At 29.5% G+C, this 13052-nt stretch overlaps 1 pseudogene across 1 annotated transcript in view; it reads right to left on the bottom strand.

The window, feature by feature from the left end:
- LOC143240654 (uncharacterized) overlaps nucleotides 1–13052 on the bottom strand; it is a 70790-nt pseudogene that overhangs the window by 49318 nt on the left and 8420 nt on the right. Inside the window, exon 3 of the transcript XR_013021871.1 lies at nucleotides 11217–11321. The product of XR_013021871.1 is annotated as an uncharacterized LOC143240654 (transcript). The remainder of the gene's footprint in view (nucleotides 1–11216; nucleotides 11322–13052) is intronic.

Genomic DNA, 13052 nt, shown 5'->3' with positions numbered 1-13052 from the left:
AAACTTTTGATTAATAGCAGCTGACAACATATCTAATTTTCACTTTTCTAAGTTAACAAACAGCATAATACATAAAAACCTACTGTAGCTTTTACTTGTTTGTTTAAACACTAATACTCCTGTCACCAATATATAAAACAACATGGACAGCATGATTTATTTATACCTCTTTTGGTCATTTTAACAAGTAACATGGGAGAAAGAAAACAAAAACAACTTCATCATCAACTTTTCTACGATGATGAAATCAAGACTAAAAAGGTTATCCAATTTAAAAACTAAATACATAATGCACTCAGTTTGGTAATAAAATGATTTATCTAACTATTTATGTCATTTGCTTTCAGAATTGTCATATAATGTTATTACTTAGGAAAAAAATTGACTTGAAAGAATCCAAGTATGGTTAGTTTTAACAAAACAAGTTACAAAAAGTAGGTGAACTAATATATGCTAGAATCTACTACATACAGATGAAAGTAATTACAAAAATTTCAAAACAGATGTTAACCAAAAGACAGTTAAATCACAATTCAAGAAAACCAATAAATAGTGCATTTATATACACTCAACACAAACTGAGATTGAAAATCATCTGTGATTGTGCCTCCAAAACATAGCATTCCTCAGTGTCTACAAAATTCATAAATGGAATTGCATTACACATACGCAAAATATATGTACGGATTTATGTACACACACACACTGCTAGAGGCAGAAAAATGTATTAACAAACCAAAGGTCCTTTTTCATTGACAAAAATGACTGTGTAACATAACATGGAGCATCCAACATTAGATTTATTTAATGGAATAACATTAATATTGTTATCATAAATAATGCCTCTAACAGTATGTTTGGAAATAGGTTTAACAGTGCTGTCACAAATAAAACTAATTTACTGGGTGGGAAACCAAGTTGCTAAAACCACAGAATACAAAACTTCCTTTGTAAGCTATGTTTTTCAACCATAATATTTGTGCTCCCATGTAGAAGTAGCAGTTTAACATACTTATACATTTTATTTTGCTTCTAATTCAACAAAACAGTGCTATTTTGTTTGTAATGAATAAAACTACATTATTTCATCCAAAAATGAGTCAAAAGATGACTACAGGTATCACCTGATTTAACCACTTGCATCACTACATAGTAGTGTGTTGTCGGTCAACACTAAAACAGTGTCATATAAGGGACACTCAACATTTCAATTTGTAGTGTTGCAATATCAGTAAAATGCATACATGCCAAGATTCACAAGAATTATGCAAAACATGTGACCTTCAAAAGCAAGAAATAAAAATACTTATTACTCTTTCTCTTTTTTTTTTACTCTCAAAACAAACCCCTTTTAGGGACCCTGTGGAAGCATATCTAGTAATGTAACTAAATATATCCACACCCTAGTTCCTCAAAATCCACTTCATAAACAATTAATAAGATCTATAGAAACTAGCAATAAGAAAAATGTAATAATGCAGTGAAGGTAAAATTCCTGAAAATATGCACCACCAATCATTTTACTTTTACACAAACATTTAAACAAGAGCAGCTGCTAAGAATGTATGATCACAAGGTACTTTTAGGTTAATAAGCATAGATAAATTCAGGTATTTTTACCTACAGAGTGCTACTATGAGTTATGTGAATACCATTTACTTTGTCATTTTAGTCAAACAATACATCAAATGTTTTAAACTCTAATACACTTTGATTACCTCAGCACTTTCAGAAAAAGGCTTTCCTTTTTCCCCTAACAATGAAAAGTATATCTCCCAAAAGTGTTTCAATTATTAATTTTTATTTCATAATTCTTTTAAATTTGATTCTGCACAATTTCTTGGCATCACCAAAGTCTTGAAAATAAATCCCTACAAAAGGAAATCATCTGCCATAATTGCTAAAACACTTCTAAAATATATTGTTAAACTAACTGTACACAATACTTATACATATTTAATACTAAGTAAACTATTTATGTTTTATATTTATTCTTTACTATTAACTGTGTTTCCATGGACTCATATATCATTACAATGGATGCAGCCTGCACGTACGCATTTCAGTGGCCCAAATAATAAATGATATGTAGCGCCCTCTATTGAAGGACATCATAAACAAATATTCATAAGAAAATATCACATTCCGAGTATTCAAGAGTTGGTATATATAACAACAACAATTTTTTATCACATAAAACATAATATTAAATAAAAGTGGTCTCCTCACAACAAGAACACGTCTTTCAACAGAACTATACATGAGAGTTTTATTGTATCTTTATTGATGTGATTTGTAAATACAGTACAAAAATGGAGTTCTTAACAAACTATTAGCACTTAAGCATGAATGAACATAGGTCATATGAAGACTAGTGTTTGGTTTGCAAACCCTGGGCTGTTATTTTATGCTTTTATTAAAAGTAAAAGTTGTTCGTTTAGGAAATTTTTTACAAATATTTTACTGAATTTTCAAACTTAAATTCATACTTTACATTGATACTGTACGTATAACGTAAGGGAACTAATACTTTCATAAGATTTTACTTTACCATTACTTCAACTATGTTTCAAGAATTTCATCAGTATTTTACTCTAATTCAGCGTATAAGAAACTTTCATTTCAACCTACACTGAGTTTAACTTAATATTATATTGTTCTGGTTTAAGTTACAGAGAAGGTGGGCACTATAAGGACTGGTTATAGAAAGCTCACTACAGAGTCATTTCCTTTTTCTCTCTCTAATCAGTTCAATACAGCCACAACAGACATACTCACTCTTGTCTGCTGTTTTATCTGTGATTGTGTTGTTGTATTTGTTAACAAAGACTGTTTTTGTGCACCTTCCATGATTTGGTTCTTTCTTCCTGACAACCTCAGTTAGAGATCAGAAAGGTAAACACGCACATACTCCATAAACTCAGTATCCTTCAACCCTTATCAGGTCCCAACTACTCTCAAAGAAATCAATGAATAGAAAAGTACTACACCTTTCAAAGTTTTTAACAGTCTAGAAACCTTTGCCCTTTAATACACCAAATTAAAAAGTTCTAACAGTGAAGCATTAGTAATTTTAGTAAAAAGGTTTAGAGAAAATGAACCTTACATTCCATACATGTATATATAAATTATTTTTTAAATTAGTATTCTCAACTAACATTTCACCTTTGTGACTTCCTCAGGGTTAATATACACAATCATTAATAATGTAACCAACAAATATAGAAGTGTAACTATAATATCATGTTTATGGTGATATCTCAGTGCAAAGAAAGAGATAAAAATAGAAAAGAAGTAACTTTTAAAACTAGCTTTAACTTATTTAAGAAATATTTGGATTACTGACTTACAGTTCATAAACTTTTCTTATTCTGGTTTTCTAAACATTTATAAACTTAAACAGTCAAATATGAGAAATATCTTTCCATTAGTAACTCAACACACAGACATACATGGTGCACATAGTACTATAACAAATGGATACTACTGGCATTCATTTTATTAAATAAATTGGAAAGCTCATTTTATATTCATGCAAATATAATCATGCATAAACTTTAAAAATTATGTTAAGTTGAAATAACTCCTATAGAATATATTTTTATGCTCCCAATCAACAGGTTAATATAACACAGTTATTTACAATTTACATAAAGATGTGCATGATTAAACCAAAAGTAATGTTTAAGCATCAACAACTAAGATATTACAACGCCTGCCAAACTAAGTAATTATTAAAACTGAGTAATATCCAACAGATATTGCTACATTCAATGAAACACTAAGAAAAACACAGATACATTTCATATTGAAACTTTGCACAAATTGAAAACAAAATATTAATAGATCAGTACAAAAACACTGCAGGAAATATAATATTCAAATGAAAATACCAATAAGGCATTGTTATAATCTCCAATGACGCACACTTTGAAAACACGTCAGATAACAAACCAGTAAACTGTCAAAGAAAATGAGTTATATAAAGGGAACTGCAATGACATTTTTAAAAATTTTATCAATATGTGTATTACTACTTTTACAAGTATTGATGGATATATACATGTATGTATGTACCTGGCTAAAATAGATGACAGATAAAAAAAAAAAAAGCTCTACACATTTGGGCATCATTTGCCAGAGCAGAAACAAAGGGCACTCAGCCCTCAGTCTTTGCAAGATATAATTACATACAAGATTACTTAAGAAGAACAGTTTTTCAAATATTATTAATGTTTTATATAACACCAAAATGCAGTTGATTACTATGTGATATAATGACATACATTCAGTCTTAACAAGCTAGCAAGAATTCATTCACAGATTTGATTAATAGTTCATATATAATAATTATCAAAGCAAACATTACATGATTACATTTCATCCAGTAATATTAGGTTCATACAAGTCAAAGAAAACTTCTGGATATGTTTGCAACAGTGGATGAAAAGAAAAGATATTAAACAACTATTCCACATGCTCCAGAATTTTTCTGAAATTTTGTTCTCCAAGTGCTGTATCAAATGATTTTCAACTTAATTTCTAAAATCAGTTTGTTGTCCAAAAAAAACTATTATATAAATATTCAGTCAGATATATATAAAAGTATATACTTCATAACCTTTTATAGGAATCTCTCTAAATTTTTTCATAACATAGCCCTCATTTCTACATCAGAATTTCCTTTCTCAAAAGTGAATAATTACACTATGTAACAAAATTTTTACTTTTTCTTGTTCCTGAGCAGAAAGTGATATTATCCAACTGCTTATGCCTAAAGTAAATGGAAAGGACCTATTTTTCTCTTCAAACTTTGCTTTTGTGACCTGGGAGTATATAACAAAAACGTGATACATGAAAGTGATTTACATTACAGTCGCAAATCTCGAAAACCTACTCACTTCTAAACATTTTTGTATAACTTTAGTATAAATACATGTAAATCTTGATTGATATGTTGTTTTATTCAGACCTTATGTAAATAAAAATGTGCAAATTTGCCTGTTTTTACATAGAAAACAGGTTAATTTCTAAATTTCATTATCCAGGTCACAAAAGCAAAGTTTGAAGAGGAATAACAGCCATTTTCTGTACTTTTACAACATAAGCAATTAAGAAATAACACATACTATCCAGGAACAAAATTTGTGTTACATAGTGTTATTCATCCACTTGGAACTTTTTCCACTTGGTACAAATATCTAAAACAAAAGAACAGGAATTCATCACCAGTCGAGGAAAAGCAAAGAAAAAAATGCATACATTTATGTAATTATACGGCAAAATTAAATGCAAACTTTCTACAACCAAATGCATAAATATATAATGTTTACAAGAATGCAGATATTATATTTCATACTCTTCAGTTTACTCTTAAACAAATTAGGTATTACAGTAGCACACAAACATTTATTAGTATTATATTGGGAATAAAATTTGTATGTGCACATCCCATTTAAGGATGCAGATTGCTAAGACTGCTACCTGTCATTTGTCAAAAGAATGAAAATTAAAATGTTTATAAATTTAAGTTTTTCATAAAATTCCTATAAAGCTAACTTACAAATATCACAAGGCAAAAGTTGCAGTCTTTATTTTATCTATGTATTTGTGCTAGCATGTGAAAATGTAAAAAAGTATGTGTGTGTTAGTTTGACATGTTAAAAAGTAACTTACTTGCAAGCACTGAGGTATTCAATCTTTAAGCCTATGTAATAATGTACTGGCCTTTTGAACAAGATGTCTCAGGTTTAAATAAGATCCAAGAAAGGGGTGGGGGGGGAGCTTGGTTATACATACATTGAAATTATCAAAGTAAGGATTGATGCTCAATTTGGAGCTTTGTCTGTAAGAGGAGAAGAATATGGCAGTTATATGTTAAATATGTGTTTTACTAGCAAGTTCTAGTGAATTAACTGTTTTGTTCAATAGATTGTGCACCTATCTGGTGTTCAAGGTCTCAGGTTTGAATCTCATCCAAGAAAATAAAATTACCACAAGAATAACTGCCATGCAACTAGTTGATCCACAAACCTGAAATAAGACATCAGATTTAGCCTTATTTATGAAAATGGAAGAATTTGGTGGTTCAACTCATTAAACAAAATGCCTTATTAATAACTTCTATGGGGTTAGTTCAGTTGATAGAGAATTATCCTGATGTTCAAGAGGTTCTGTGGTTTCATAACATAAGTAAAAAAAAAGAAAGAAATCACTACATCTGGTAGGCTTAGCTGATATTATTGATAAAGATGTGATTATTCAGATGTCCAAGTCATTTTCTTTTGGTATATCATAAGCAAGTAATTGATATTGTTAAAATTATAGCAACATTACAGAATAAAATAGCAGATATTCTCATAAGGATCATCACCAAAAATTGAGTAGAAAAATAGAACTGATTAACCCTTTCTGCATGGGCAGACATGATTATAATCTGATCAATTAAGTAAGGACATTTATTTGACAAACATACAATAGCTTTGTGCATTCCTCACAAAAACTGGTAAGATTTTGTTAAAAATTATAAGTATCTTGTACACAAAGAATGATAATATTTTAATAACATCTTTCTAAAAAACAATATTTTTCTATTATAGTTATTTACACACAAACTGGGAATAGTCCAAGTACAAGGTAATTTTCAATTTAGTACAAGAATATTTTTCTTTCCCTTATAGCTTTCATATTTCACTTGCAAAGCTTCTAGAGATTCCTAAGTGCATAGAATTTTTTAAGGTAATTTTTTTTTTTGGTTTACTTGCCATATCACAACTATATCCTTTGGTTATGTTTATAATTTCATGTTTTTCCCTTTTCATACGTAATTAATTGTTTATGTTTTTTATTTTATTGTCCTTACCACATATTTATCTCAACACAACTAATCGGTACCCTTGAGGCATATTACAGTGTCTCTGCAGATATTTGCAACAAAATTCTGGGGCACTGCATAATATCATAAGCATAAAGTTCATTGGTTGATTTGGCGTTTTATGTCGCAAAGCAACTAGGCTATCTGTGTCAAACATCAGGTAAAGAGTTAAAATTAAAGTAAAATTAAAAAGTAAAGTACAAACAGTGATACATTCTAAGGAAACACATGTGACTACAAACTCCAAGGGTGTGTCAAGTGGCAAAGACAAGGTGGGAACATGCTGATCAACCAACAGTGCCACCCCTCCATCATACAGGCTGTCATTTCTGTACAAAGAAAACTGCCATAAGGTGACTGTATCAACAGGTTTCAGAAATGTTTCCTGTAAGGAAAGACATACAAGATGGTAGAATGCAATCAGTGCTGTGATGTCATTCAGATTAGAAAGTAAACCTCGACAGTTCCATTGTATCATGTTGGCCATTTTTATTTATGTGTAGGCAAATTGGGTGGAAAGCCCTTCTGTTTATGACCACATCTTTTTTCTTTATTGTGATTATTTGAGGGAGGTCTGTCAACCTCCATGGATCCTGCCCTGGGTCGAATGAACAGGCCTTTGTTGTTGAAAGAGGATTACAGCAACCAAGGACATGAACAAATGATTAAATTGTTGTATTTAATATGTTTATCATACTAAAGAAAAAGAAGTTCAACAATGTATTAAAAATCCTGGAAAGAGAAATATGAATCTCTTATAAGAACACTTGAATATAATCAAATAATAAGCCCAACAAGAAGCTGATTAAATATTTATAGTAATTACTAAGCTCTACTAAAAACATTACACATACACAAATAACTTCATTTCTACAATATTGTTGATTTAAATATATTCCTTAACAGCAATGTACAAGAGCTGGGTTGGAATAGTATTTTGACACATAAATAACTATAACATTTCTACGACACAGCTTCCATGATCAAAAATTAGACATACATAAAAGCATAGTAAATCAGAGTTGTTATTTACCTAGAAATTTGTTTTCACTAAATTATTTTCCTATACTGAAAATATATTTCCAACTGGTACTTACATCCTTTCATGAGTATAGCTATTCTCATTCAGTACTGCTCTTTATATTTAATCATTTTTTCCACATGATACAAGTTTTGAACTACTACATACTCCACAATTAACATAATTTTACTGCATCTTGCATGTAAATTATCATGTGACAACCTTCCACCAATGAGAATGTGATGTCCTCTTGATATACGTGGCTCCCTCTATTCAATTCTACACTTTTTGGACAACAGGTTCTATCATACATAAATTTCATAAACACCTTACACAGGACTGATGCAACTGACATTGTCCAAATCAAACCACAGAATATTACTTGTTAGCATGTGGGTATTATTATTCCCTTTGTTACATACACTTGGGCAATCTACTGTTCATGGGCTCTATTTGGGCAGCAAACACAACTGTTTGTTCAGCTACTTACTCCACAGTCTTGGACTAATTTTTATTCTTAAAATGTTTTGAGGGTTTTTTTTGTTTTGTTTAAATGTTGAGTTCTTCTCTTCAAAATATTAAACATTCATGTTTTTGCCAGAAACAATTGGCAACAAAGTACAAGGTCAGACCCTTAAAGTGGCAGGACTACACCTGAAAACCTCTTGCATATTCACATTGTCAATTCTTTGTTGGTAGTCAACAGTAGGTTCACTTAGAATTTTTTTTATTTTATCCCAGAAAGGATGAAGAACTTCTAACGTGGTCAGACTATCAATAAACACAGAGACTGTAGAAAGGGATTAGTAAAAGTAGCAAGATAACTGTAACACCAATTCTATAATGTGGAATAAAATGGGTGTGAAATAAATTATATATACAAATACAAATTCATGGTTCATTAGTTCAAGCCACACATTCTGTCCTTATGTCTCAGACACAGGACAAATGCCTCAGTTTGTATATTAAATAAATAAACCTTCAAACGAGAACTACTAAAAGACAATATTATGTAAAGACATATTACTCAATACAACTAATAATAATTAATAGAAAGAATATATAATGTTAAGTTTCCCCCTAGCTCTAATTCAATCATCTGTAAATCTAATAAAAAATATTTTGTTAAAATATAAAATTCTTTGTTTGAATAGATACAAGTTTTTCAAGACTAACTTAAAAAAAAATTCATATTGATAATCAGCTCTAGCTTTCAAAAACTTGAGAAGTCATACAACGTGCCTTGTGCTTTTCCTTATATTTTCCTTTCATTAAAACTAGCACTAAAAATGACAGATCAAGATACCAAAACTGGAAGAAGGGGTATATAATAACAAACAATGTGGTAACAAATATATTTTACTATTAAATAATAGTTAAATATATATTAAATTAGGAATTAAATTACAGTTGGATAAAAAGATCGCACGTTTCCCAAATTAATGTTGCAAGACCATGATGACACAACATGCGTAAAATTGCAATGATGGAAGTTAAAACAATTATGCAAACCATCTTTTAGAATGCACTAAGAAAATATGCAATTACAAACTGTCAAAATTACTTTATTTCACTTGTGTATATTAGCTAAACAAAGCTAATTTATTTTACTATCAGGACATAGATTAATAACAACAACTGATGGTGTGTTAATAAAGCTTTCCCAATGAATTTGTTTTACAGGAACTTAAAACAACAGATTCCCTGCTATAATAATTTTTGTTAATAAAACAGACAACATTCTAGAAAGATTATTTAATGAAGATGGACTTCAATACTTTTTTTTTCTTTTTATGGATAATTTTCAGACCAGAAGAAAATCCATAAATATGTACTGAAGCCTTATCTCTAACAAAATAACCTTTCAGCAGGTTCTCTCTTATAAATCCATTTTACCAACTGATCTACCAGATATACATGATTATAAGAAATGTTTTTCAGTTAGTGGAAGAAAAAAGTACTGATACAGTAAACATGACAAAAAATATTTCTGCTTTACACTGCAAAATACTCATTGGTACAAATTTATGAATATCTGTGGAAAATGTTGTCAATTATTTAATATACTGACTTCTTTCTTCATATTATTAATAAGAAAGCTGTGCACTTTAAATTACAATTCTTAGAATAAACTTTTAAACCTACTTAACATTAATTTTCTCAATATATATTTAATTTTTGTTCAGATTTATATAATTTTGTATTATTGGATATATTTCTTAACAAAAACCTAATTCTTACATTACATGACTAGTGTTTGAAATTCATCTTAGTGAATGAAATCCTTTTCATTTTCTCTCTGGACCACAATTTATCAGAGATTTTATTTCAGGAAGAAAAGCATTTTTGGGTAATATAGCAGAAATAACAAATACCATGTAACTTTAAAATAATATTCAAATAATGACAGATAACTTAATTATATAGCAAAGTACACAGAACACAACCTTAATCTCAACTTGTACAATTTGTGGTTGACAATTAAGTGGTGGAATGTAAAATGTGTGCTGTTTAAAAATTAGACATTAAGAAAAATATAAATGAATGCTAGAAACAATGGCTACAACAAGTTTTCTTGCTGGTAACAAACAAAATTTCTACATAAGACTTAAGTATGAAAAAACAAACAGGCTGATGATACCATGATTGTTCCACCATTTAGAATGGATAAAAAGAGAAACATTTTATTTAAATAAATAATTTTTACATTTTCCTAAATTTATTCCTATATGATTCTTTCATTAGTTGTTTACGTAATAGTTATTAGGTTTTTGTTCCATTGTAAATGTTTTTCTGCTAAAAAGTATGACATGTTCTGAACATGTGGCACTTATTTTGAAAGAGGTAGATAATTATAAATACACTTATCCACAAATTATCATTCACCATAAGTTGGAGAAATTAATTATAACACACTTTGTTTCTTTGATCTTTTTGGACTCTTTTCTGCACTGACCATTTTGAAAATCTTTCTCAAATGCTTTTAAAGTTGAAACTAATCCTTCCTACCCTTCCTACAAATGTTCAATCATATGAGCGAGTGATATTTTCGTAAAGTTATTTAGTTTTATCACAGATTTTTTCCAATTAATGATCTGTTTAATTCCCAACTAAAATATAAAGAAAATGGCCAATTCTATAATTTAGTCTCTATTATTATAATAAAAAAATTATTACAAGTGCATTTACTTACTTTCATTTTTTCAGCAAAAAAATGTGTATACTTCTGAACTTTTGTCCAGTAGTGCACATTCACATGCTTTAATATACATTTAGTGAACTTTTACAATTTTTTTTTCAACAACAACAAAAAAAACTTACCCAAGTGACTTTTTAATGCTTGGGGTTTAACTATCAGTCCACACAATTCACATACAACCAAAAAGAAATCATCCCATGCTGGGCAGAAACCAAAAAGTCTCATGTCTGTAAGATAAATACAAAAATAATAATTCATTAAAATTGAAAAAAGACATACATTCACAAATTAAAATAAACATATAGAACAAACATTTTATAATCACAATCAACAGTTTGTTTAGTAAATCCACTAAATAACACAAAACTTTTATTATATTCTGCACACACTAGCACAAACATATATGATTAAATTACATTTTTGTTTAATACATGATAAATGTTACAGCATATAATTTCATGTTAAAACTTAAACATAAGATATCCCAGAAATTAGTTTTTAACTGAAGTTAAAAGACTGAAGCTTTGATGTCATGAAACTTAAGGTAAAAACCATTATGGTATACTAATAAGAAAATATTTAAATTTATTTACTCTATATTTTGATTTTATACATTGAATATTTTTGCATAATGGCACTGGCTTCATCTCAAAATGAGAAACAACCATTACGCTTGATCCTACATATACTGTAGGTAAACTGAACAAACAGTAATGTCGTGCTGTTACTTTTGCTTTCCAAATGTAACAGAAACTATCTAAAACAGGCCTATTTTCAGGTCTAGGAGCATACTAAACAAGTCAAGCAGATATTTTGAAATAACAAATAGTAACAAAAGTTTTGAACATAGCCTTCTTGTAGTCATTACTTTTCAAACTAATTTGCTAGTATGCATTGTTTTTGAACATTCTTAAATGCAATTTTTAATAAATAAATGAAATTCTTGTTGTTTTGTATAAGCATCATAACTTGAGATGACCAGTAATTTTCAGTAACAATATGTTAATCAAACCATATCTGCCATATACAGCACCAATGAGACCTTCTGGCCAATACCAGGGCTCATCAGGTTTGCTGGGATACAACAAATACAGTAATAAAGGAAATGGCACATTTCTATACTAAAAAAGGTTGCATCAAGTTTACATCCATTATTCTTCAGTCACTCAAAGAAACTGTTGATTGCTGAATAATTTACTAAGAAAGTACCAAACATGGTCCAATAACACACAACACCATTAAGTTGTTAACCAATTTACAAAAACAGGACTTCTGTTTCATTACAACTACACTCAGCTAGATAGAAAGAACTGAGAATTGAAAGCAAAAGTCTGTTTATGTATAAAGAGACTGTGATTGCAATAAAGCTTTCAAAACATGCAATATGAATGTAGATGTGTTGAACTGGCATTCTGCTGATTCAAAATAGCAATACCTCTGAAAATCTTAATCACCACTACCTGTTAAGTCTGTTGTTCCTTTGTACAATGAAGATTCACCTAAAGTATCCACTTGGTTGACTGCCTAGGTGAAATTGTTTTCATGTAAAATTATAAATGCAATTCCCAGAACTAAACATATGTAATTTATGTCAACCTGTAACTGATATTAATTCCACTAGTTACCACTATGTTGAGTATTTGTGTTTCATAATGAATACCATAAAGTAACATTTATTTCAATCAGCAAAAATTCATTAATTTTTTTGTAGTATTGTGAAAATTTGCTGGAAGAAACTCGTGGAACAGTACTAAATATATTTTCATCTTGTTTCAGGTTTCATACAAAGTTGTGTAATGGACATATTTTTTATATATGACAAAACTATACACGTAAAAAACAGCTCGTTTGGGTTGAGAAAATAATTTACATAGAGGAGTGAACAACATTTCAACCTTCTTCGGTAAGAAAAAAAGAGGTAACTGACCGGAAGCTGACCACATGTTTGAAAGGGGGTT

The sequence above is a fragment of the Tachypleus tridentatus genome, chromosome 13, assembly GCF_004210375.1.
Source record: "Tachypleus tridentatus isolate NWPU-2018 chromosome 13, ASM421037v1, whole genome shotgun sequence".
Lineage (NCBI taxonomy): Eukaryota > Metazoa > Arthropoda > Merostomata > Xiphosura > Limulidae > Tachypleus > Tachypleus tridentatus.
Note: the sequence above shows the minus strand (reverse complement) of the source record. Positions and strands in the feature narration are given on the sequence as shown.